The sequence below is a fragment of the Phasianus colchicus genome, chromosome 2 (genome assembly GCF_987193195.1).
Source record: "Phasianus colchicus chromosome 2, bPhaCol1.hap1.1, whole genome shotgun sequence".
Taxonomy (NCBI): Eukaryota; Metazoa; Chordata; class Aves; order Galliformes; family Phasianidae; genus Phasianus; species Phasianus colchicus.
In genome coordinates, this window is record NC_143437.1 from 40,776,635 (window position 1) to 40,802,796 (window position 26,162).

The window sequence follows — 26,162 nt, forward strand, 5'->3', positions numbered from 1 at the left end:
AGTGTGAAATAAAAATGTGCAAATTGAGTGGGACCAGAGCAGCATGGCTCTGTACTCCCTTCTTCTTTGTGCAGCTGATGCTGAGATCCCAGGGCAGCAGAATCCTCTCTGGGACTGCAATCGCAGAGGGAGCAATGACAGCAGGACGGGCCACAGACCCTTTTATCAATACTAAAGACATCGGTTAGAAAATAGCCAGAGGCACTGCGGGGTCGCAGCAGTGGTGTGTTCTAGCCCAGTACACATACCTCAGATGGTGCCACTGCTATGGTCTTGTATTCATTGGAGGAAGGAGTATTAAAGTCCTCAAAATAGTTACCAAATAACCAATTCACGCAATGTCAGTCATTGTCTGAGTTACACCAGAAGCACACAGGTCTGTATCCCACATATATACATACGTAAAACGATTCTGTCTGCTGTAACCAGATGTCCCCATTATCCATGTAAAGGATAGAGGGCATCGTGAATTTTTCATGCAGAGTGATTTCCATTTAAGTGCTGATCTGGATAACATTGATCTGTAGTCCCCTGGTCGTGCTATTATTCTTTCATAGACATGAACAGTTTTGATTCTTCCAAGGGGGAATATAAAAAAAATATATATATATTTTTTTGCTTCCATGTTGGTGTAATGAGTGGGACACAAGATAAAAAGAAATACTGAATGGAGTAGGAAGCCTGCGTGTCACTTAGCAAATAGAAGAGTTTTAGAGAGAGCTTTCTAAAAAATGCAAAACATGACCAGAAGTATCCCTTAGAAAAATGATACATTTGATTATTATAGCCGTAACAATGAGCTTTAGTTACAGGAGTGGTAAATTGAGTATCTCACTGGGGACGAGGATGCAGATTAGACTTCAACTTGGAAATGATATACATTCACGTAAGCTGAATTTGATCCCAGTCTGACTTTGTAATGTGGTGTGGGGGAGCAGAGAAAGTAAGGAAAAAAAGAGAGAGAGGGATTATAGGGTGCACGGACTATATAATGCCTGTGTCGTCTGAACCTGATCCATCTGAGGAACTAGCAGGATGGCGTGGTGGGGGCCCACCTTGTCCCTTTTGTCTTAAAATCCAGAGAAAGGAACTGTTTTCATAAAAAATTGTCCCCTAGTAGTGGTTTATTTTGTCATAATCCTCCACAAAATCATGTGAGGGTGGGGCAAGCGTACACCTACAAGTAGTTCACGTGTGCACCTGTGTAGCAAACACCAGAGGAGCCATTATAGCATTCTGATAGCTGGCAGGGGTCCGTGATGGAGAAGTAAGGGAAGCACCTCTGCATCCCACCTCACCATGCTAGCAGGTTGCAAATGGTGGGGCAGATCAGGTGAGGGCAGTTAAGGGTTATGTCTGCCCCAACCTCAAGTTAGCCTTGCAGACAGTGAGCTGCTCACTGCAATGAGCACCTGAGTGCTCAGTATGGGAGGGTGAGCTCCCACCAGCACTGTGTGGCTAAAAACAAGCCTTGCTGGTAGATGGTGCAATTTACCCTTGCCAAGATACACCACCTCATCTCTGTCTTGCTTTGAAGATGGGCTGAGGGGAGCAAAATCCAGCAGTCAATTTCCCCAGGTCATTATTTCTGTGTAGAGATGACAAATACCCACCTTGCCTTATGACTGTGACCCACATCCTGTGAGGTGAGTTGCTTCTGTGCAAGACAGAATGGCATCTGTGAGAAGCACGACTCATACTCAGCATCTCTCGAGTGCCAGTCACTGCTCCTGCCCCAATTGCCCACATCTCAGCTGAACCCTCTCCCCAGCACTTGGTGTGAGGCCTTGCCTGCCATATTGCTACAGCGTGGCCAGAGCTGGGGCTGGAGGGTCTTGCGTTGGGGTTGAGGCCCTCAGCACCCTCCCACAAAGGGAGAAGAGAGCGCGGAGCGTTTCGTCACTTCTCTCTTGTACAAACATGACCTGAAATCGGTAGATTTGCTCACTTCCACGAATTTTTTTGCTTTTGCTTCCTGTGCTGTTGAGCGCTCAAAAGACCCCACAGTACCAGGTAGTTGGGGGGCTGGGCAGTAAGGCCCTATCTCCTCCCCCATCCCCTTTCTCTTTTGGAAGCCACTAAATTTTGCACAATCTGTTCAGCCCATCTCCAGAGGTAAAAGGCAGAAACAGTTGCCAGTTATTCGGGGCTCAGTGATCAGCGGTATCAATGCAGTCCCTTCATTTGCCTCCTGGCTCTGGCTTCCTGATCGGTATGGCCGTTAGCAGAGACAATGCCAGCCGAGCAGATGCAGAACTACAAACCACTGAAGGATGAAAGAGAGAGAGAAAAGTCTGTTTATTGCAGCCAGCTCTAAAGGGGGGGAAAAATGACCCAAACTCCATCCAATTAAATTTTCTAATTAAACTGAGGACACACACATACTCTGTTTCTCTCATTCCCTTTCTGCATGTGCACACCCCCACACACCCTTGTGCTTTCTCAGTGCTGGTCCTGCTGTGGAGCTCATTCTCCCAGCATCGAGCTGTGTGCACTGCAACAACATGAGAGGCTGTGGACGTGGCAGTGGTAGGATTTTAACAAAGAAACTCCAGTAACAGCATTTAAAGGAAGAGCTAATGGTAGAACAATATAGAACGAACGGGAAGAAAAAGAAGAAACAGAAAGTGAAATGGGTCAACTTCCTCATTTTGTTTGCAGAACCATAAAATTCAACAAACCCCATGGAAGACTTAAACATTCTTGATGTGACTAGTTGGAAGGCCTTGGCCATGCAGCTAGCCCTCACTGCTCCCCTCTCTGTCCTGTCATTTGTTGGGGATAGGAGGGTGATGCACTGCTAGAACAAACCTTTGCTCTGAGATTACTTTCTTTAAGTAGTCCTCAGAGAGGGCCAGGTCTTTCCAAAGCATTGAGGATGCCCTGGATGTCTCTTTCAAAACAGAATCGTTGACTGTGCTCCTTAATGAAGGAAAAAGCACAGGATCAAGAGAATGTAGAAAAATGGGAGCTATAATGATACGCTGGACAGTAAATACATTCAAGCAAATTATGAGTCCCTCTGGTAGTTTAGCTGGGCTTTGAAACTAGCAAAAATTGAATTGAGACTTTAATTAATTATAGCCAAAACACAGTATATGATCTCAGGAATCATTTGCCAGCTGAGAAACAAGCATCTGCCAGTGTGAATGTCTTGTGAGTTACCACTACAAACGTGTGGTATGCTGTTCAATATTTTACAGGCTGACATTGAGACAGTAAGTATGAATGATTATCCAAATTTAACTATGTGCAGTGTGCTGAGAGTAGCAAAGGCCACGGGAAGGGTACCGCAAACAGCTCACAGTAACACCCAAAACTACAATTAAGGTAATCCTGCTCATCTCCAGCTCTTTCCTGTGGGGTGTCCCAGGAGTTTCAAGCGGTCCTGTCCCGGTGGGGAGTCAGGAGGCATCGAGGGTGGTGTCTGCAGGATGGGGCTGAAGGCTGGCAGGATGTTTGCACCACAGTTGGTGATGCCATCATGGTGGAAAGGATGATCTAATATTTACAGAAGATTTGGGCTTGGATGAAGGTTAACTGGCAGGAGTTCACATGAGTTGTGAAACAGGGAATGATAGATTACAGACAACAGGCAGAGGGTTTGGATAGAATCATATAAGTGCCATCAATTATGGTACTGGGGGGCTACTCTTTATGAATGAGGCTGAAAATATATCATTAGACAGGAGGCTGCCTCTGTTACCAGGTAGCTTCTATGGCAAAAAGCCCATTTGAGCTCAATAGTCATGCTTGTGTGTTCATCCAGACCTTTGTCACCTTCAGGCAAGATAAAAGTTGGGCTAGGAATAATGCATAATCTCTGAAGGCAAGGCTCATCCAGAGTGGCCAGCCTTGACTCTGTTTTGCTTCTCCACCTTGGTCATCTCTTCTCACTGTGCTTTGGAGACAGCTGGCTCCAGTACTAGCACAACCTAGTAAGCCACTGAGCCCAGTTTGCACATGATATTTCTAGGTAGCTGACCCGAGTGAATATGATTTTGCTGACTTTTGGTTATGTTCTAGTGAACAGAGAGTTTGAGGTCAACAGTTCTCAGTTTGGTAATTTCTAAACTGAAAGAGAGAAGAAGCTCACACAGGTTGTGGGCAGCTCTGTGTACAGCATTGATGCCATGAAAAGTAAAACTGAGCAATTAGCAGCAAGCCTTCATTACGATGACTTCACACAGGTAAATAGGAGTGAAACTGGTGGAAAGTCAGTATCTACTCAGCCTGTGGTATGCTCCACAAACCTTGCCTGTTCAATCTTTCCAGCTGTATTTTACCTGAGAATTTGTTCACTGAAAGCTGCAAGTTATGCCTCTTGACTCTTCTCACGGCATTATTCATCCAGAGCTATGGGAATCTCTCAAGGAATGAAGACACATCAGATTTCTCTGTTTGCTGGGAGAATTATACTTCTGCTCAGGATGTAGCTCTGCAAAGACTGCTGAGATCCCACCCAGTCTAAACATTCCCTAAGTCACTGAATGCTTTTTTCTGCTCAATTCTCCTGCAGTACTCTAGCATGTCAATCTGTGGGAGCTTGTCTCAGATTAGAAAACCAGTTTTTGCTGACTGCTAACTCTGTAAAGGAACAGATCAGAGGAGAAACTAACAGTTGACCCAGTTTTCAAACCAGGACAAATCTTAGGAGCCAAATCACTGTGTCTAAACATGAGTGCGCTGGCCCCTAAATACCATTTTTTACTAATCGAAAAGAGACTTGGGGAGTGTGATGCAGGCCAGGGTGCTGAACTTCACTGTCCAGATCTGAAAATTGAGCCTTTCATCCCAGGAGTGCAGAAGCAGAAAGGAGCTCCGGCTGTTGTCTGTTCCAGTTTCAGAGCGTCACTGGCAGCAGCAGTTTCTCTTGCGCAGAGCCTGAAGGAGAAATCTGGGACTCTCATTTTTGGAGGACACAAAGCCTAGGGAAATGGGCACAGGGCTGTGTGAGAAAGGTGCAGGAGGGATCAGGCAGGGTTTGGATGACATGACCAGGGTGAGATGGCTCAGGAAGAGAGCAAAAGCGTTAGTGGTCAGATCTAATGGAAAAAGATGTTGAAGGGTCGTCTGGGTATGTGAGGGACTATGGCTTAACATCAAGGTCCGGAGACCTTGTCAGACCACCTCCAGCACCCCTTTGGTCCTGGAGTTTGGGTTGCTTGTGTTCTCAACTCATTTGTCTTCCCCTACCCCTCTTTGGTTAGTGGGAAATTGCGTGCCTCATTTCTCCTGCCCTACAGATGTGTTACAGCTGTGACTTCAAGAGGGTTGCAGGAGAGCAGCAGCTTCTGGACCTCCCTGGGCTTCCTGGGTGCTCAGTCTGCTCCCATGAAACGCCAGGCCAAAGCAAGCATCCACTTCAAAGGCTGAATTAGAAACAGCAAATAGGAGCTATGCCACTGACTTCTATGTGGACACACTGTACCTGCACCACGGGTATGAAAGGGAGTTCTTTTCTGAGGAGACAACTCTTAACTTTTCCATTTCTAAGTACAAACAACATTTCCACTTATGATGACCAAACACTTGTTCTTAGCTGTATTGAACCATGTTCTGCCTGGTCCAGCAGACAGCCTCTGGTCTTTTTTTTTTTTTTTTTTTTTTTTCCATATTATTTTGGACAAATAGGAAAATATAGAGTTATTTTGTTTCATTTAACTTCCTGCAGATCCCTACTGATGGTTCTGACAGCAATGGATGCTCAATTCACTGCTCTGCATCATGACAGCCATATCTGCAGAGAGGAATTGGTGCTCCTAACCAATGAAGTGCGTGGTGTTCTGACCTTTCTGAGGAGTCAGAAGTTGCTATCTATATTTGACACATTATATATGTTATCAGTGGTGAGATATGACCAGTCATATAAGAATAGTAACACAGAGATCAGTGTTAGACAGACGGAAGGATAGGCAGAAAGATTATCTATGGCCAGATAATAAAAAATGCCCAGCATCCACTCTTCTCAGAAAAATAATTTCATATTGTGAAAAGGAGCAATGGTTTAACACTGCAAGATGTGCTCCTTTTTAGGAGTAGAAGTTATACAGAATATAGTAGGATTTGATCCTATCTGAGTTTTTTTTTTCTTGACTCAATCTTTTCGGTTTTTTTTTTTTTTTTTTTTTTTTTTTTTTTTTTTGCTGCCAGGAGATTAAGTCAGTATTTGTTACAGTTGCACAGGTCAAAAGTAGTAGCATACAAATGTACTTCCTGTGAGAAACAAATAACATTGACTTTCAGAGGAAGAGAGATGCTTTGTGATATGCCTCACTATATTTCAGAACAATTTGAAAAGAAGCTTTACTTCCAAAAAGACCTTTTACATCAAATCTCTGTGTGGAAAGCAGAATGTGGTGATGTATTCCTCCCTCCTCCTTTTGGATGGACATTTGGACAAATGAGGTCTCGTGCTTGGCTCTGCTCCTCTGTTGTTAATTTGGAATGGGAGAAGGCCATGTGTCCAGAGGAATCCATTCTTTTGTGGGTTTCTAGACCAAAATGCATTACAAGGCTGGCTCCTCAGCCACAAACCACTAGCAAACACACCAACATCTCCTGCTGCCAAGCCCCACAGAAGACCCAAATGTGCAAGTATCTCTGCAGGTAGCAGCATCCCTATATGTGGTGTGAAGGGGTCACTTTTGCCTGGCAATATGCTCTGCCTTAGAGCACTAGCTCTGATCTAGCAGTGATCAGCATTGGAGAGGGCAGTGACTGCATTTATCTGGAAGAGCAGACCTCCTTTCCAACTGCTGATGCCAAGCTAATTGGTGCTGGACACAAAGATGGGTATGTGGTGGGTTGATGGAAGAAGTCAGAATAGTCTCCATATGGCTCCATGTCTCCAGGGCTGGCTCAGTAAGCTCTAAAGCAAGCATCGCACTGCAAAAATACAAGCTGGTGATCCTTCTGCCAGGTAGAAACTTTATGTGAAAGGATATAATCTTGCAGAGTGCTGCTGTCTTCATGCCTTCTGACAGCTTCCTAAACTCATTGAAGGAATCAAGTACTGAAAAAAATTGCCTTCTAGTCTCTAGCTTTGTTGGGTGTAGACCTGAGGGAGCATATTTACAGGTTTTTAGGCTTATTTTTTTTTTTTTTTTTTTTTTCTTTCAATTTTTAAAACCCTCAAGGCCCTTTAGATGGGATCTTCAAAGGTTCTGAAAGGAAATGAGGTGTTGACTTTCCACCTCAAACTCCTTTGAAAACTCCCACTTGGATTCGTTTAAATGCTATAAAAACACGTGAACCAATTCTTTAGAAAGGCATCTTTTAGCTGCTAGGGTGGTGTGGGCAGGTGGACTTGGAGGTCAGTTTGAAATTTAGGAGAAGGAGGAACAGTCAAAAGGAAATAAACTTGCTGGAGCATTTAGAGGGACTGCGCTTTTAGGAAATAAATCAAGCATTTTCAGATGATATCTAGTCAAGCTATATCTTTCCTGTGGCTTTGCTTGAGTGTTCCTAGCAAAGCCTCTGCCCTGGTCCAGAGTGAATCTAAAGCTATGCTGATCAAAAGGTGCAATTCCACGTAGCTTTTTGGATCCTTTTTTCTCCAACTACTCAATGTACTCATTTGCTTTTTATTGCTTTGGGCTTCTAAACAGTATTCTCCTGGTAGGAACTGAAGGGAGACCTAGATACCTGCATGCCCATTCTTTTAGAGTGGAGTGCAGTTCAGCGTGACACAGACAAGTCAGCTCTGGAGCAGGAAGAATGAATAACTTGTAGCTTCCTGGGCTTGGACTTGGGCAATGGGAGATTATGGTAGAAGAGTTCACTTGCAGCTATGGAAAATCTCCAACTGTAAAATGTGCAGGGTTTTTTTTTTTTTTTTTTTTTTTTAAACTGTGTGAATGAGAATTTAGCTCCAAACATTTTTTCTCACCACACATCTATGTGATGGCTGACACTGAGTGATTTTGTTCTTGGCTAAAGCCTCTTGGTAGTGCAAATGTGCAATAAAGTAATGACTGGTCCTGTGAGCAAAGGAGTCACCAGACCTCCTGGTTTCCTATGGGCAGTGGCTGAGTCCCTGTTTGGATTCTTTGATGACTAATAATGGCTGAGAGACTCCACATGGCTGGCTCTTTCTCTAGCTGGTCTTTCTGGAATCTCATCAGACAGTGATGTATAAAACATCCCTATCCCTCTGGCAAAGTTAGTTGAAATCGTATGAATTCAGAAGGCGTTAAACAAAAAGCTGACATGGCAGTAGCAAACAGAATCTGAACTAAAAGATAAAGATAACTCCAGATATCAGATACGTGGTGCAGGATGATGTTTGCTTTTCCTGCAGCCACTAATGCCATATATCCACTTTGCTATACTTTTTTTTTTTTTTTTTGTGACTGGATATCTTTTCTACACAACTCATTAGCTGCAGAAATGATATCCAAGAAGGTACTTGAAGAAGCAGAGCACGGAGACAACAAAGGTGAGAAATCTTTTCATGGAAGGAGTTGCTCTCACATGTATGTCTGTGTCCCACACCATAGTGGAGATTACCCTTAAATAGGAACTATTCATTCACTAACCATGGTTTGATCCGTCTGTGGATCCCAATCAGCAACTCAGCCTCACCAAGTCCCTGAAACACTGTTGGCATTGTTTACTTATGTGGTACCAGGGAAAAGCTGGTGTTACTGTTATTTAGCACCAGCGCTCTCTAGGCTGCCAAAATCCTTGTGCCAAAAAAGAAAGGTCATTTGAACCTCAATGTCTGACAAAACAAGCCCAAACTGTCTACTGTGGGAACACACTTTTTCTTGGCTGATCCCATTCTGCAGCCAGAATGGGTAACGGCAAGCTCTTCCCCTCCTGCTGTGTTTAGAGGTGAGTCCTAAAATCCCAATGAATCATTTTGTTTGTCTTGTGACGCCTTTTATTTTTGAACAGACACTCTGCCTTTTGTTAATGACAAAGAAGTGGCTCCTTCCTTCTCTTGGAAGGAGTTCCTTTTGCAGGCAGCGCGTGCGTGTGGTGGCTGATGGAGCGGCGGCAGGCTGGGCACCAGAGCTGTGCTGGCCGAGCTTGGCAAGCAGAAGGTAATAGTTTCAAACTGCTCTCTTTTTCTCCAACTGTCTAAATCAGTTTTATGCATTGATGATGAGACATTTATGTGCCACACAGTTGGAGTTACAGCCCACAGAAGTTTGATTCCTACTTGTTATATGGCCCTTCATCTAACTCTTTGGACACCGAGGCTGTGTTGGAGTGATTGATCGTGGGGAATAAAGGTTAGACTCCTAAATCCATGTTTTTAGATGCTGAGTGCCTACAGCTCCCACTGCTTGGAGAGGACACTGAGAATGAGGAAATAAAAGCCTGCCTTAGGCAGCCACAGGATCACTTATCTATGGGCAGGAAGCTGTGGACTTTGGTTTCTGCCTTCCACACAAAAAGTAGTATGTGAAGATGCTCCTGATGGGAATCATACTTTGAGGGAGTAATTTGGGACAACTCCTAAAGTTAGGAATTATTTCGCAGTGAGTAGCAAAGATCTTGTTGGGGGTGAATGCTGACAAATGTTAAGTCGCTAAGTCTTAGAAGGTATTCACTCTTTTAGATATAAATTCCCTCCTGATCCAAGCATAGGTGGCTGGGAAGCACCCCACATCACATGGCAAGCCGTGCTACTTTGGTGTGAACAAGGAACATACAACTAAAGTTTCAGTGATGACATTTGCTGTTTGCAAATGTGCATTTGAACGATCGCTGAACTAGTTCCGGCTTGTCTCCTTCATGCAATGTCTAAATGGTGAAAGAGCCAATAACCTTAATAAGAGGGAAAGAGTATTGGCTTGGTGGTCTAACCACCAGCTTGTTTTATCTCTATACTCTGGGGCTGTAGATGTAAATCTAGGCAAAACCGATACTGCCTTCAACTATTCTGAAACTGATAAGTCAAGCAGTTTGCTGTGCAGAACCAGCTGAAGCATGTAGCACATAGTACTTCTTATAAAAATAGGGGGTTACTTGGAAGGATGCTGAACAAACATCCTTTTCTGCGAATCAGGCTAGCTGCTACATGCACTTTGACTTCAGTTCCTCAGTTTCTTGATATGCAATATGCAGTACTGTGTATGATTTGAAAGCCCCCTGGGGCATCTGAAAATATGATCAATTCTGTACAAAGCAAAGGAATAGCACTGCTGTTCTTTAAGATATGAACAGCTCCACTTCTTTCCATGTCTGTCTTGCTCTTCATTCGTGGATCCAAAAATAATCTCTCCTTCCTGTCTTTGGTGGTGCTGGTGGGCTCTCTTCCAACACTGTTTACCTCATTTAGTTTTTCATGAAAGTCTTTCCGTGATAAACAAATCCCATAAGGAATAGTTGCGTGACCTTCAAGAGGGTATCTCATCCTGCTGTTAAAGGCAGCACTACTAGCCAGTAACCAAAGTATTCAGGCTGTAGCAGTTTGTTTGCAATATAACACAGCTGAGAACAGGCACATTTTTTTGTGACCTCAGGGGTTCATGTAGATTTCCCCCTTGCATGTAGATGAAGAGTGATAAATATTGCCTTACTTCATTAGGGAACAAAACAATAAATCATTTTGGTCAAAGTAGCAACAGATCCAAGCCATGATGGATCCTCACATGGGTTATGTTCTTGAAGAATAGCTGAACATAACTAAGAGGAAACTTCTATTATTAAATCTATGAAACAGCTCTGCTTGCTTCTTGTATTCCTTTCACAGATGACCTCAGAGACCAGAGTTCAAAACAAAGAACGAGACTGAAGAAAGTCTCACCCTGAGTGACTGGCTGCAGTCCATACATATTCTTTAAAAACAAAGGTGCTTTCAATGCACAGGGACAGAGGATAAAAGAACAAACATGATGGTGCCTTGCATTTCAAAAGAATCTCTTTGCAAATGCTTATGATCTACCCAGGGCTAATATTCTCCAGTTCTGTCTTCCTTTCCAGGAGGAATGCAGTGACACTAGAAAGTAAATGTACCTGCAGCTTACAAACAAGTGAGCATACCAGAGGCTGTCAGCATGAAGACTTTGTGAGTGAGGGCTAGGTTGCAACCATTAGTGACTGCTCACAATTGCCAAACCCTGGTGCAGCACTTCCCTGGTTTGTTGTGGAGCGTGCTTACTGTATTCAGATTTGGCTTTGTGCCCAGAGCAGCCTGTTTTTTGCTTTTCTTTTGCAGGATCATGGAGAATATTTTCCAATAGGATGGGTAGCTCAGCAGATAATGCACTGGCCTGTCAGAGCTGGAAACATAGTTCAGGTTCATCTTGATGTCTCAAGCAAAATGACATCAACAGTCCAGGCAATTCTCAGTCTTTTCTAGACAAGATTTTATAAGCTAAATTTGAATTTGAATTTGTCTCTGATTCCCCCTGCCCCCACCAGGTTGATTGTAGAGAGAAAACTAGCAGGTCCTTGGCTGGACATTTTTAATGTGATCACCCTCTCCTGCTTCTGAGTTGCTATCCATACCTTCTTCTCTTTCCTACACCAGAGTTTGAAATCTATTGGTTAATGGGACCTCAGGAGCAAGGGGGAGTCTTCTTATTTTGCCCTAGCAGAGACGAAGATCCCCTGGCTGGACCCCAAGATGAGGCTGTCTGTCTGCCTGTGCCAGCGCACAGTACCAGACATCCATCTCTCTCTCAGACTGCTGAATACATCTCAGCCTGGTGACTTCCTCTCTCAGCCTTGTTAGCTGTTCAAAAAAGATCACCTCTGGATTCCCGAGCTCACCATAGCCAAAAGTCTGTACAGCTTTCTCCCTGAGAGATCTGTCTGTGTCATCAGCCCAGAAAGGTAGTTGGCAGGGCACATGGATAATGAGATAGCTGTATACCCATCCAATGGGCCTCCAGGATCGCCTGCAGTGTCGATGGCTCCTGAACCCCACCTAAGAGAAAAGCTTCCTGCCTTTACTGATCTCACATATAATATTGATCAACAAACATGCACCACAGTGAGCATCCATGGCAAGCACTCCTGGAGCACTGACAAGTGTGCATCTCCCAGCCAGTACAGCCTTCATCATGATACACAACTGGACTTACCCAAGACAAGGACAGCTATAAACAGCTGACTTTTATCACACAGGACTACTTCAGGACTGCACTCCATTGCTGTGAATGGCAATGATTCACTGTCCCCAAAAGCCTTTTGAAGCTTGTTGGCTCGTTGATTGGTGTTACAGTCCCTATCATGAGCATATTGTGTGAAGCCCCAGGGAAAGGGTCTAGGTTAGTGGATGAGCTGACCCTGCTTGCCCTGTGCTCAGCCTCTGAGCTGATGGAACACACTCTAGCTTAGGTGTGGCAACCATATCTTGATTAGTGTGGTATTGAGCTAGAGACAGCTCAAGCTGAGTGCTATTCCTGTGATCTCACCTACAAGCCCTTCCTTCTTTTCTGGTAAAAAATGAGCTCTATGTATACTGAAAGAAATAGTCCAGATCCAACTCATCTATTCTGGGGGAACAGGAGGATTCAGGACAGCTCTCCATCAAAGGTCTGGCAAAAGAAAAGCAGAAAAACAACCAAAAGCAGTGATGTACACTAAACTCAAATCTCCTAGGTTCACTGGAGTTTTCAAGAACATAAAAGTATCTCCTAAGGCAGATGGAAATATCTGTCTTTTTCTACCCACTGTCCTGTGCCCCATGACATAAACATGGGATTTGTACAAGTTTCTTTATCATCACAATCTGTCCTCATCCCTCAGTTCCCTCATGCCATTCAGAGAAGTTTGTCCATACAGAATATTTCTTAATCCTCCAGACAAACTGCACCATGTTTCCCCGTTTCTCTGTCTGTATCTCCCTGTTCCTAACATAAGTGAAAATCCTATTGGGCAGGACAGTTCTTTCTTACTGTATTTGTACAACAGGTAGCCCATTGGCTTTGTGGTCTGTTATTGGGAACACGGCCAGCAATGCTGACCTTTTCGTGAAGATGAATAATAGGATTTTCTAGCACGCCATTGTTTTTCCAATACATTTCTCACATTGCATCTAACATATACACAATTTCTGGCTCAAGTCCCTTTGATTTATGCTCTCAGGAGAAGGATTCACTCAAACAAAAATGCCCTTCTGAAATGTGATTACATAGTCTTGCCCAACAGATGAAGTGGAAATTGAGCAGCACCATAAAGCATTGCGTGTGGTTCTGCAAACACTGATGCTCCCAAGTTCTACTCATTTACTTCATTTCCCTGCAGTGGTTGGAACTAGTGTCACTCTGTGAAGTGCTGACACAGAACACCCAGCAGACCATGGCTTTGCTGAGTCAGGAGGAGAAACAAAAGAGAGCCTGTGAGGCAGGAGAGCCACTAAGTTTGTTAGGTTGGTTAGGCTGCTGGGTTCATATCATATCTGAGTGGACACTAACTCTCTGTTGTCTCCACTTCTGTGGCAGTTCATTTGGACTCTGCTTTGGGTGTAAAGCTCCACAGCTCTGGATCTTTACGTTTTTCATCTAAGCTTGGCTTCCTCTTCTATTGTTTAGGTTAGCTAACTGGTTGCTGTTGTCCTTCTCAAGTCCTTGTAACCATTTTTCATCTCCCTTGTTTTTTTTTCCACAGGAAAGTCAGGAAGAAAGGCGTTTTCAGCAAGGCCTCCCTTCTTGCCGGGTTTCGTGCACTGACTTTAATCATTGCTTTGCCTGGAAAAGGGAAAGAGCTTTTCTTAGAATGTCCTACAGTGGTGTGCAAGGACTTCCCCCCATCTGCCTTCCTACTCATTAAAGCTCAATTGTTGACTGCTCTGGGGTCCCTGTGGGTAAAGCTTTTTTGTAATGTCAATTACCTTGAGTTTATGAGTTAGGAGCTGGAACTGGAAAAAGGAATCCTTCATTTAGCTGTCACTGGCATATACTGCAGTTCACTCGGCCAAGAGGAAATAGGGATTAAAGGCCCGATCCTGCTCTGGCTGGACTTGGTTGCATGGCTCCTGGTGAGAACAATGGGAGAAGACCCCAGCCTCAGATGAGAGGGTGGCCCTAGCTGGGGTGCTCCCCTGCTCCCCCTCTCCCCAAGTGAATGATGGTAATTATTGCAGGACAGTCTGTGTGGTTCACTTCCTTCAATTGTTCCCAAGACCTTATTTTGCTCTGTGCTCAGAAAGGGTCATTTGTTTAGCTGGATAGGAAAGCTTGTCTGGAATGACTTAATGTGTTCCTGAAGCACTTGAAAAGATGGGTGATCACTGAGGGAAAAGGCAGAGAGAGAGTGACTGGACGGAGGCTCTTTGCGTGCTTAGGCCCATCCTGGTAAAAGTGATAAGGACAGTTTACAATGTTGGAGGCAAAGGACCACATTTTTGATGAAGTATAAAGCAGCTGTGACCCCACGTCAGCCAAAGACCTATACCGGGATATTCTGAGACAGTGTTTGGGTGCTCTTGTAAAGGAATCAAGGTGGTTCACCTTGCCACTAGGTAGGCTTTCTGAAGGGAAGTTGCTCCAATAAAAGATCACTTTTTGTGTGACACTCTGAACAATAGGGTCCAGCAGAGCTCAGGATGCTGTGTGAGGATATCTTGGGTGCTCTGTGGAGCAGGGACCTGACTTACAGCACAGCGTGCAGGCTGGGCTTGATCTCTTGCTCTGGAGGCATTTATTTGATGCAGTATGGCTCTGTTAGGCGAGAACATGAGAGTTCTTGTCAGCAATGCAAAGCTAACGGAGGTTCACCTCACATGCCTTCCTTGTCACTGGGATGTGCAGTTTCAGTGCAAAGAAAAAATCCCAAGCCTTTTTATGACCTCACAACATGCTGATATAATCAAATGGATTTCCAGCTCAGTGTGCAAAGCCGTGCTTGCAAACACATCTCTGCTGGTAACAGGGTTGGGTATTTGTGTTTATTCTCCCACTATGGGAATCTTTTGAATCTTTTTGGAAGTATCCTCAAGGACACCAGGATGCAAACTCTTAGAAAACCAGGAGCTCCACGCAAAGTCAGAAGTATAAGTAACAACAGTTGGAAAGTGCATAGCCTTTTTCTCAACACAGGGGACTGTAACTTTGAATAATGACCCTCCTTTGCATTTCTTTTCACATTTCATTTGAAGGCTAAGTTGCTGGGCAAGCATGAAACAAATCTGTGAACACCTTCAGTGAGGAATACCAGAGTTATTGATTTTCTTTTTAGAGGAGGGACGTTAAGGCACAGAAGGAAAAGCAAATGCCAAAAGTTGTGTTATGGAGCTCTGATTTCAGTAAGCCCTGATGGGAGATGAAACCTGAGGAGACTTCCATGTCTGACTCTCCTGGGCATTTTTGTTTTGGAAATGTGGAATGATCTCATCCCACTTGAAATAGCTTCTTCCAGCTTCTCTTCAAATAGCAGTATGTTTCTGTTAAAATCCTCTTTGCAGACAGATGTGGTTTTTTTGGTCTTTGAATTGCCATGAAACTTCCTCGTTTGTAGGAAGTCACTGATGATGCACAAGCCACCTTGCAGCCTGAATTCAAAACTTAATCAAAATTTTAAGGATCTTCTTGAGAATTTCAGAAATGTCATTGCATCTGCTGTTTTTTGTAGTGGGCCATGAGCACCTCTTAGGAATCAGTTCCTGTGGATCCCCAAAGTTCAATAGCTTTAGGTTTATGATTTCACTGAGAGGGTCATCTATTACATCATTAAAAACCCTGTAAGCGGGCTTTGCTTTAAGGCAGGGAATAGCTCACTATGTTTGAACAGACCTTAGGTTCCTCTGTTTCCAGGCAGCAAAACCTCCACCAAAAGAGTTCACACTGAGAATGTGTTTTGATGGCATCTCCTTAGTAACCAAAGGCTGAGATTTGCCTCCCAATGTATATTTCTCTACCTTAAAATAATTTCCTCAGCCTTCTGAATTTAATAAAGAAAATATTAAAGGACAATGCTATTTTTTTACTCATCACTCTTCATTATCCCTTGACTGACAATCCCCAAAAGCTATGGAGTGCTATTGCATACAAGCAAGTTACAATGGCACAGCAGATTACCACGTGTCAGCTGAGCTGCAGTAACCTAAGTAGCTGTTTGCTGTGAATGCTCTTGCTACGCCCTAGATGTGAAGTAATGCTGTTAAGCTGAAAACTTGATGAAAGAAGCTTAAACTGAAACAGATTAAAAATGCAGACATGGACAGCTAAAGAGGTTTGGCTGACATGTAGTAACTCCTCAGGCCCCATACAGAGACTGTATGCCTGAACTTGCAAGCTGCTTGTTCACAGACTCGGTCTGTTTACCATGAAAGCAACAGGTTGCAAAGTATAGACAGAGCTTTTTGAAAGACAGTTATCCCAATGTGTTGCAGGTTTCCTTCTGTCATCTCCAGGCTTTTCTAGATGTAGCTGAAAGGATTTATTTGATCTTACCAAATGTAGTTTTTATGTGTACCAATTGCTCCAGGGTAAGACAATGGCAAATATTTTTATCCAAGCAGTCATATTTCGACGAGGTGCCATGGGATCTAGAGTTCAGAGGGCAAGAGCAGGAGTCACAAAGGATCTTGCTGTGTTGTAATTCCCACCAAGCCAAGGGCTGTATGGTAACCTTGGGTATGACATTTGTCAGTCTCCTCAACCTTAGGCAAGAGGCAGCAGAGTGTTCCCTCATATGCCCAAGTATCTTAACCTTTTGAAGTGATGCTTCTGTTCCCCTAGCACAAGTATCTGTTAATAGGTTATTATGTAATGAACAGTCAAGCCCTGATTCCTGGTGTACTGCTAATTAATAATCAGCATTATTATGAGTGTTGTGAAGTATACAGATGTCTCTTTTTAATAATAATGGGCTGATCTATTAAATGAATGTGGATGTTGGGTGCAACATTGCCAGACTGCAGTTTTGCCTTGGGACTTGTCCTCTTGATATTTAGCTCTGCCCCACAGTGATATAGTCAGGAAAATCTTTAATCATGGCTTGTCAAGGTCAGTAAGATAAGATTTTTCTGAAGTATGACTTTTTGTTTTCTTTTTTAACACAACTTCTGTATTTTCAGACTAGGTAAACCAAGCGTGGTTGCTTAGAGGCAGGTAGCTCAGTTCAGGGAGGGAAACAACGTGATGCCTACAGATGCTCTTAGCACTGTGCTGCATGCCCCTGGTGTCCAACCCCCACTTCTGAGATGTACAAACTTCCCCTGGATGTCCTGGAACCCATAGACATCCAAAATGGCACTGGGCATCTATGGTTTGGACTTAATCTAGTGCCTGAATTTTAAGTGGTCTGGAAAAATCCCAGTACTGGTGAAGCTGTTGTAGAGTTATCTGGAGAGAGATGTAGATGCCAACTGGCACTAAGATCCTCCTCTCAGGGCACACTTGGGTCAAGAAGGCCCTCCTTCCTCCTGGATGAATAGGAAGAACGTGTATTGGTATGTCATGCTGTTCATCCAAATAGGTTGGCTGTTCTCAAACAGTAAATAGATGCTCAATAGTTAAAATGAACTATTCTTAACTATACCAAACCATTGGTAGTAGTCAGAATTCTGTTGCCTAATTTAACTGCTCATGACTGTGGTAAGCAGGATGAGATTTCATCTCTTAACAGCACTGTCATATTTCATTTCCCTGTCCTTACTTCCATGACTTTTGGAGACTGATTATTTCAGTAAGACGTTTGGTAAAACTCATCAACTTTTCTGTAGCTGTTTGTCTACTTTCTGAAACCTTGCAATGTTATCTTATAATCTTAGATAATGATCTTCTTTCTCTTCCCTTCTTCCTCCCCTCAAGATTTTTGTATTTCTTATAATGTCTAATCTTATGTTCAGTGAAGTTGTTCTTAGAAGAAAAATGATACAAAAATCTATGAGGATGGACTAATCTGAATTGACTCACAAACTCTAGGAAGTGGTATGTGATTGAAAAAATGAGTCAGAATGCTCTTTGTTTTCTAAAAAAGCTGAAGAGTGAGTGCTAACAGACTGGAATAGTATTTTTAGGCTGGTAAAACCTTAAGTGTGTTGCTGGTGACAGTAGAGGATGTTGCATGCGTGCTATGTTTGCAAGTGAGTAGTTTGCCACTGCTTTCTCTTTCTTGGAGGATCTCCCTTCCTGCCTGGAAGGATGGCACATGTGTTTGTGTGATGCGTGCAAGTGACTTGCCATGGATGTGAGGACTCAGCATCGCTGAGTCAGACAAGGCCCTGGGCAAAGAAAGACGAAGCACATGGCTGTTCAGGGGCTAGTGTTTGTTCAGGATACTAGTGTTTGTAGCCTTCAGTGCTTAAAATAGTTGCTAGGTGGTGCTCAGGCCGTGCTGTATTTGGGGATCAGGTCCTTCAACCCAGCCTGTCCATCAGGGCAAGATGGGGCTGTGGGGTCAGCCTTACTCCCCAGAGCCCAGCTGTTTTCTGCAGTGGTTCTGGTTTTCATTGCCACTGTGAGCTCTCACCTCTTCACTCCTGTTCACTCCTGTTCACTCCTGTTCACCTCTGCACTCCTGATGTACTTGCTCACGTTTATCTCCTGGGGATCAAGATGTACTTGAACTTTGGAAATGAAAACGGAAGTTTGAACAGGAAACATGGCAGATTGACATGTTCCTCATTACCACTGCTACATTTGTTGAGCATATGTTTTACAAATCAAAACACTTCAGTATTCAAAGCCCTAGGGGTGGGGGCGAGGAGGGAGACCTGTCCATGCCCCACCCAATTTGTTTGTCCTTAAAGATGATTCATCTGCAAGGCCACCTCTAGCCAATGCTCAAAGTACTTAGCTACTGCTGAGAGATTTCCTGACTGAAACCCTAGCTCCTCCTGAAATACAGTGTGAGCTTACTGTACAGGGAAAACACTCTGGGCAAGATTACACCTTCCACTAAAAAAACCACCACCAACAACAAATAACAATAAAAGCCCCAGATGCAAGCTAGCTACACCTGTCTGTTTTGTAAGTAGAGATGTTTATTCTGGTGGCAGTCTGATAACCTGCAGTGTAAAATGGTCCCTTCCTGGTTTTACGGGTATCGGGAAATCAAGACTGTGTTGCTTTGCCCATGAACATCACACCCCTTTTGAGCTGCTGCAGCAAGCATGCATTGTCTCACATGCATCATGTTTGTTGGGCAGTAGGGTTGTCTGGTGTGTGCACCAGGATTTGTGCTCTCACCTCTCCTGCGTAGGAATGGTTCACTGTATATGGGTCAGCAGCTCGTATATACAATGTGGGGCATGCCAGGCTGCTTTCTGCATTCACACTGCTGGTGAGACAGCACAAGGCCTAACAAACAAATGGACATAAGAAACTGCAGGAATATATCATGCTTCCTAGTTAACAGAAAGGAAAGATGTTGTTCCTCCTTTCCTTGAAACTTGTTCCTCAGAGCTTCTTAGGACTTCTTTCAGAAGCATATTATTTGAGAGTCAAACTTGTCCTACTATCGAAATGCCTTCAGAAAAGAAATACGGAATGATTTACTCTTGACATCTCAGCCTGCATGGACTCTTTGGTCAACCTTAACTTCAGCATAAATCAGAGAAAAGAAAGAAAAATCATGATCCTAGTGCACCCATACATAAAACAAAAAGAATACCATTAACACAATATTAGGAGAACCTCTGAAAGGGCTCCTTGCAAAATGATGGTGATGGATCAGTGGATAAATGGATGTGACACAAAAGGACTACAGCGAATGTGTGTCCACTCCAGCTTGGACAAAGCCATTGAGGCAGTTTGGATTTGGAGCTGAAGCTGAAAGCTTCTTGACGGTCCAAGACTTGGAGGAGTAAGTCTGTATTAAAAGCTGATTTTAGGAAGCATAGTGTGCTTATTTTGTGCTTTCAGGATAGAAGGATATGGTGAAAAGGATTTCACTTTAAGCACATCACATTTTTGATGTACCTCCTGCTTAAGAATCAAAACACAAGCAGCTCTTCGACACACAGCAGTCCCTGCTTTGTCTAAGTCAAGTTGGTCTTTAAAGCAGCCTGAAACTCTTGTCATCGTGTGGGCATTGCTCTCCAGAGAAAATAGAGAGGCCTCTGGAAACAGCCACCCCAAACCATTTCTGCAGGGAATTTTTAGGAGGAAGGAATTTGATCACCAGAAGCTCGGAGCAAAGAAATCAAACATTTTTGATCCATCACCTGTCCTGCTGGTAAAATTTGAGCTGTGCTTAAATGAACTGCTCTCCTCATGGTAAGTCTCTGTGAGATAGTACTTTTCCAGTGAAAGGAGCTTCAAAACATGTACAAGCAGATCACAGAATAAACACAGGATGTAGGTAGTTTCCCAAGTTCTCCACTTTTTACAAACTTCTGTGACATGTCCTTTATAAACTTGGCACCTTCCAGTGTCATTGCATCATAGCTCGGTTACTAAGGGCTGTATTGCAACAGGCGTTACAGGAGAACATGGTGTTGGCTGAGAAGGCTTAAATAATCTCTGTCACTCAGCAAGAGCGAGTGCGTGATCTTCCAGTTGTGGTAAGGGGCAGGGAATTGTGGAAGAAGGTAAAATACTCTTGTTTCTTTTTTGTATCAGCTGCAGAGGGCTGCTAAAAAAGAGGTTTGGAGTGGTGTTAGAACACATCGTCTGCGGGGCTGGTAGTGTGTTTCCCATATCCATGTATTAATGGGTGACATGCTAAGCTGTTGGGGTCCTGGGATCAACAGTCTGTGCTGAGGAGAACTCTGGTGCTACTACAATGTTGTATTATATTGCCAAAATTACATGATTGCCTGCTCTGTTTAGAAAAGCCCTAGCATTTCTGGTGACAGGGGAAGCCAATGCTGACTTCACACGGGGTTTTCCTACAGTCAGAGCCTATCTGTTGGGAGGATGATTGAAGCAACCAATCTGTTTCTAAGGTTTTCAGTTTCCTATTTTATCTTTCTAGATTGCATTTTATAGTTATTTTTTACATGTGATGTTTCAGGAAGGTTTCCAAAGGTAACTGGAGTCACCTAAAATAAGGGCTATATTGCTATATTGCAATTTCCAAATATTTCCATAAATAGATGCAGGGCAGTGGGAAAAGAGAAGCATCCAGAAGCATCCATAGTGGCTGTTTCTGCACTGGCTTTTCCTCAGCTCAGCTTTTCTGAGCACACTGTCACCAGGCAAAACTCAGTGCAATTTTTTCTTTTTTTTTAATTTCAAGTGAGACATGCTGACTAAAAGCTAATCAAGGTATTGCCCTAGAAGAGTAAAGTATTTATTTCTTCTTGCCATACCGTTCGGTAAAGTGATGATATGCAAATTCCTCTTTGGAATTTTCTGCATATCCTCCAAAGGCTGACATCCTAGCCAGCTCTTCCTGGACGAGTTGTCAGCTCTGAAAGAAAACTGAGCCTATAATGTGTCAGTCTGATCCCCACTGAGAGGACAGGCTCCGAAGGGAGAGCAAAGATTTAAAAAGGAAAGAGTATTAATATGCCAGCAGGTCATATGATATGTAGCATAATTTCTGGGGTCTAGGGTTGATTTCCTCGGCTTTGCATGTGAGACTGACACGTCCACTTGGTGACACAAAGTGCAAGATCTTGGTTATAATAAATGATCTTGCATTTCTTTCCTGTGTCTGTGTTTGGCTTTCGGACTTGCTTTTCTGTGCTTTATTTTACAGCACTGAAAACAGCAAATCCCATGTGTAGAGTCTGATCACAGCCAGCAGACCGCTGTGAAAGAAACGGGTCAAATGCTGGTCTCACATGCACCAGGCTCCGCCAGAGCTGCCTGCCTGCCAGCTCCCAGCTAGTTCAGGCCGAATTCTGTTACACTCTCTGTGGCTTGTGGTTTTGACTTATCTGGGTAGACAGCGTGTTTTGTGAAAAGGGACACCTGGATGAAGGAGTGGGGCTTGATCTCCCTTAAATTAAAATTGCTGCATGACGAGATGGGAAAGCTGATTCTAGGCAGTACCTCGGGACTTGTCGCTGTGCTGGTTGCTGCCACAGGCTTTGTGCCCACTTGTGCTTGCATGACCTGTTTGCCAGTATGGCCTGTGGGAGAGCAGCAGGAAGGAGGACATAGCTGCTGTGAGCAGGATGGAGAGAAGTGTGGCAGCGTGCACTATCACAAGGAAGAGAGGGTATATATACACAAGACTAAAATGTGTGCAAATCTTCCACCACACACACTTCCAGGACATCTTGGCCTTGTCGGGGCTGAAAGAATGAGCTGATGCTGTGTCACATGCAGCAACACAATTCAGACAGGAATTTGCACCCTGAGTCAACTGTCAGTGGTGTTCAATATGTTAGCAACTCCAGCTGCTCCAGGGGTTGGGGCAGTTATACTGAGGGAAAGATCATAACATCTTCCTCTCTGTGCAGTGCTGTGGAGGGCTGTTGCCCTCCCAGTACAGACCCTGGTAAGATGGACATTTGATATAGCCAGCATGGCTGTTCTTCATATGTCAAGAATCACAGAATCACAGAATCGTTTGAGTTGGAAGGGACCCTAAAAGGGTCTAGTCCAACACCTCTGCAATGAAATGTTCTGCTGTCTGGTTTTGAAACACTCTTTAACACTCTGAAAGACAAAAATCCTATGCTTTAACCAGCATGCTAATTAATCATACTCATTTACTTAGGGTAGGCAGGGCCCTGGGCCCAGAGGAATGAAAAATGTGGCCATACTCATTCACATGCACAAACTGGGAGGTGCACCCTGACATACACTCTCCAGAGTGAACACAAAAAACAGCTTAGATTTATCCTTTCTGCTGTAATTACTACAGCAGTACCTCTTCTCCTGAGGTACAATTCAGCTTGGAGATCACCAAAATGATTCGTCAGCCAACCTCGAGTTGCCTCAAAACCATGGAATGTTGTAAAAATGCAAACATGTAAAATGAGAAGACAGCTAAAGCCAGCCTTTTGGTGGAGACTAGATTTAGGCTTAAGACAGCTGGTGCCAGAGCATTTGCCTGTTAATGTTCCTAGGCTCTGGAATGCCTTGCAAGAGGATATCAGAGCAGCAAAATCAATTAGTGGTCTCAGAAGTGACATTAAGACTTTTTGGTGACATGATCATTTTGTACTTGGAAGAGCAAATGTGATGGGCTGAGCTGAGAGAGGTGCTATGTCACTGTTACAGGGAAGAGAACAAACCACATATTAAAAGAAAAAGAAGTATAATTCTTCCGGTAACAATTTGCTTTTATGCTGTGCTTTACCACCTGGGAGTGGGGAAGAGAAAGGCAAGCAGTTTCAGTGCAACATGCATGGATTCACACCTGCCTGTTCAGATGAGTTATGACCAGGAGTTTACTGGCCTTTGATGCAGACTACGTGCCTGAGTGAGGGAGTCAGGGAGCATAAGAATTCCCCTCAGACCTCTGGCAGGGTGATGACTCCTTTTATCCAAACATATAAAATATATAGGATTACGTGCTTGATTGCTTTCTCTCTATAGCAAATGCTGGGCAGGGAGGGACAGAAGCCTTTCCCTTGCTTCTGAGCTGCACCAGTAGCTGCTGCGAGCAGCTTGATCCCTTTCTGCTGCAGCAGATCAGCAGCAAAGTGTCTGCTTTCCTGCAAGCCACTTACCCAGATGGACTTCTGCCCAAAGACCTGTAAGGTTCAAAGGGATGTACTGCCCTGCCATCTTGTAGCAGTCATTGCCTCACCTCAGAGGGAGAAGACCTGATATCTCCCTTGTGCATCTCAGTCCTGGTCCCATGGAACTGAGGAGGGGACAGTTGCTTCAGCCTCTCTTTGCCCCTTCTCACAGTCTGAGACAGGGCTCACTGTCAAAGAACCATGAAATGGCCATGGGATGATAACCTCTGCCCATTGGAGATAAATACAAGACAGGGATTTCAGAATTTCGTACCCTGGCCCTAAGCCACACCCCATATGCAGCAGGCTGTGCAGGACCAAGACCTGCAGAAACAGCATGTCAATCCAAGTGCAAACAGGCTGATGCTTTTGCCTTTATGCTGGAAGAGTAAAACTTCAGCTCTATGCTTGTCAGTTACCCTCTCAGCAACATGATGGCACTGGCACTGGCCAAGAGGCCAGTCATGATGCCTTGGAAGGATGCTCTGATAAATAATAAAAATGATGACAACATTTATACAGAGTAAGTATTTACTCCATATGCAGTTCTACTTATTTCAGCAGGACTGTGCACAGGGAAAACGCACAGGGAATCTGTTCTTTATTGTTTGTAAGGAACACTGATTTTTGGGGTGTAGTTAAATTTTACTCCAGGTGCAACACAAGGGTTTTATCAGATGCTGTGCCTCCCGTATCATCCAAGGGAAAGAACAGAGGAAAGGTCACTGCAACAGCAGTGCCTTCTTTCTGGTGTCCTCCTAGGTAACACTACTGCTAATGGGACAGCGCTCGCTGCTTTTGTCTGCATTGCCAGTGTACTTTCACTGGGACTCTCTGCAAGGCAAAAGGCTTTCAGAGGCTTTAGAGGAAAGAATAAAGGATGCAAATTGAAAGTGAGATTATATGCAGCCTGGCTTTATCAAAGGTGAATTGTGCCAGAAGAACCTGATATCTTATCAAAGAACACTAATTGGTTTTCCAGGCAAAGGAAACACGGCTGAACTATCTGGCTATCAGTAAAGCATTTGATATGATGCCACATGGGAAATTATTTGTTCAGAGGGAATGATGGGGCTAGGTGGAATAATGGTAAGTGTGCTGAGGCCTGGCTGAGGAAGGGATGAATGCAGGTAATGTTGGGATGGGGATGATCAGGCAGGAGAGACTCCTCGTGCACCAGCTGCAAATGTGGTCTTGGGACAGACTCTATTTAATATTTTCATTAATGAGCTTTTCATGAAAGGTGGAAGTGTGCAAATGAAACTTGCAGATGATGGTAAGTTTGGGAGCATAGTTATTGTGGAGGAAGGTTGAGGTATGATACAGGAAGCTGTGCCTGACCTTGAGGACCAAGGAAACAGAAATGGGATGAAACTCAATACTGCAGAGTGCAAGGGCATGCACTTAGGGACTAATAACATGAATTTCCACTAGAAGCTGGCAGCTTATCAGTTTGAAACAAGCATAGAAGAGAAAGACCTAGGTGTATTAGTGCATCGGGGGGTAACTAAGAAGCAGAGATATCATGCAACCATGGAAAAGGCAAATGTGAGCATGGGGCATATGAGTCACAGCCTTCCCAAGGGACAGGAAAGTATTAATGCCACCGGAGAGGGCTGAGAGCCCCTTTGGAGCACTGCTGTCTGCCATGAGAAAGATGAAGCCCCGTGGGTACAGGTGCAGAGCTGGGCCATTAGGAGCACCAGGGGAGCTCTGACATCTATCACCCAGTGAATGCCAGCTCAGAGGGCACATGGCAAATTTCTTTAAATACAGTTTAAATAAACACACAGGAGAAGAAAGCATGAACCAAGATGAGGACAATGCTGGCACATGAACAAATTCAAAGAGAAATGTACAGGCCATGTGTTAACATGGTGGCAGCTCAATGAGAGGGACCTGGCCTGGTGCTGATGGAGGCATGGCTGTGGCCATTTGGAGCAGCTGCACCAGCTTTCTGCTGAGGCCTCCAGTCATCAGCCTTGCTGTGCGAAAGGAACATCAGCCTCCATTTTAATTGCACAGCACCATCATCTGCAACTACAGTCACAGTTTTTTGGCCATTTCCTTCAAACAAATGTGAGGGTTTCTTTCTTTTTTTTTTTTTTTAATCTTTTTTTTACCTTCTCTCTCCTCCCTCCCCCCTTTTTTTTTCTTCCCCCTCCAACACTGGTTGACATTTACCAGAACCCAGTGTGATTTAGTGACCTTGGGCATACTGTGCACTTTAATTTGTCAATTTGGGAAATTAATTTGTGGAAGAATGAGTGGGAGTCAGAGGTCAGGCGGCTGGAGCGCAGACCTGCTGACAGGTTGACTGTCCGTGGGGGGCTAATGAGAGCACACCACCACGCCAACGGAACAAAAGCAGACAGATTACACCGCCCGCTCGCCGCCGGCATCCAGCAACACCCGGCCCTTGCGCCTCCATTTCTGCCACCGGCTCGCCTCGTGCTGCAGGCCAGAGCAGCCACCTGTGATGAAGGCACCAGTTGCAGGGGGAGAAGTCTTGTCATGGTGAGGATGGGAGCTGCTCGCCCCCAGTCCTAGAATGGGGAGGCTGCATTTGGGTGCTTGATGTCCCTGTGTTTGCATTCTCCTGGAGTCTGTGCGCCATGATGGGGGATGAGCACTAGCAGTAAGAAACATGATGGCTGTTGCTTGGCAC

At 44.2% G+C, this 26,162-nt stretch overlaps 1 long non-coding RNA gene across 1 annotated transcript; it reads right to left on the reverse strand.

Moving 5' to 3' along the window:
• Positions 1-12,976: 12,976 nt before the first annotated feature.
• LOC149918976 (uncharacterized) lies at positions 12,977-16,420 on the reverse strand. Its single transcript, XR_016464692.1, has 3 exons — positions 16,356-16,420; positions 13,796-13,939; positions 12,977-13,652 (listed from the first exon to the last, which is right to left on the reverse strand). It is a non-coding gene; the product is annotated as an uncharacterized LOC149918976 (long non-coding RNA).
• Positions 16,421-26,162: the final 9,742 nt, after the last annotated feature.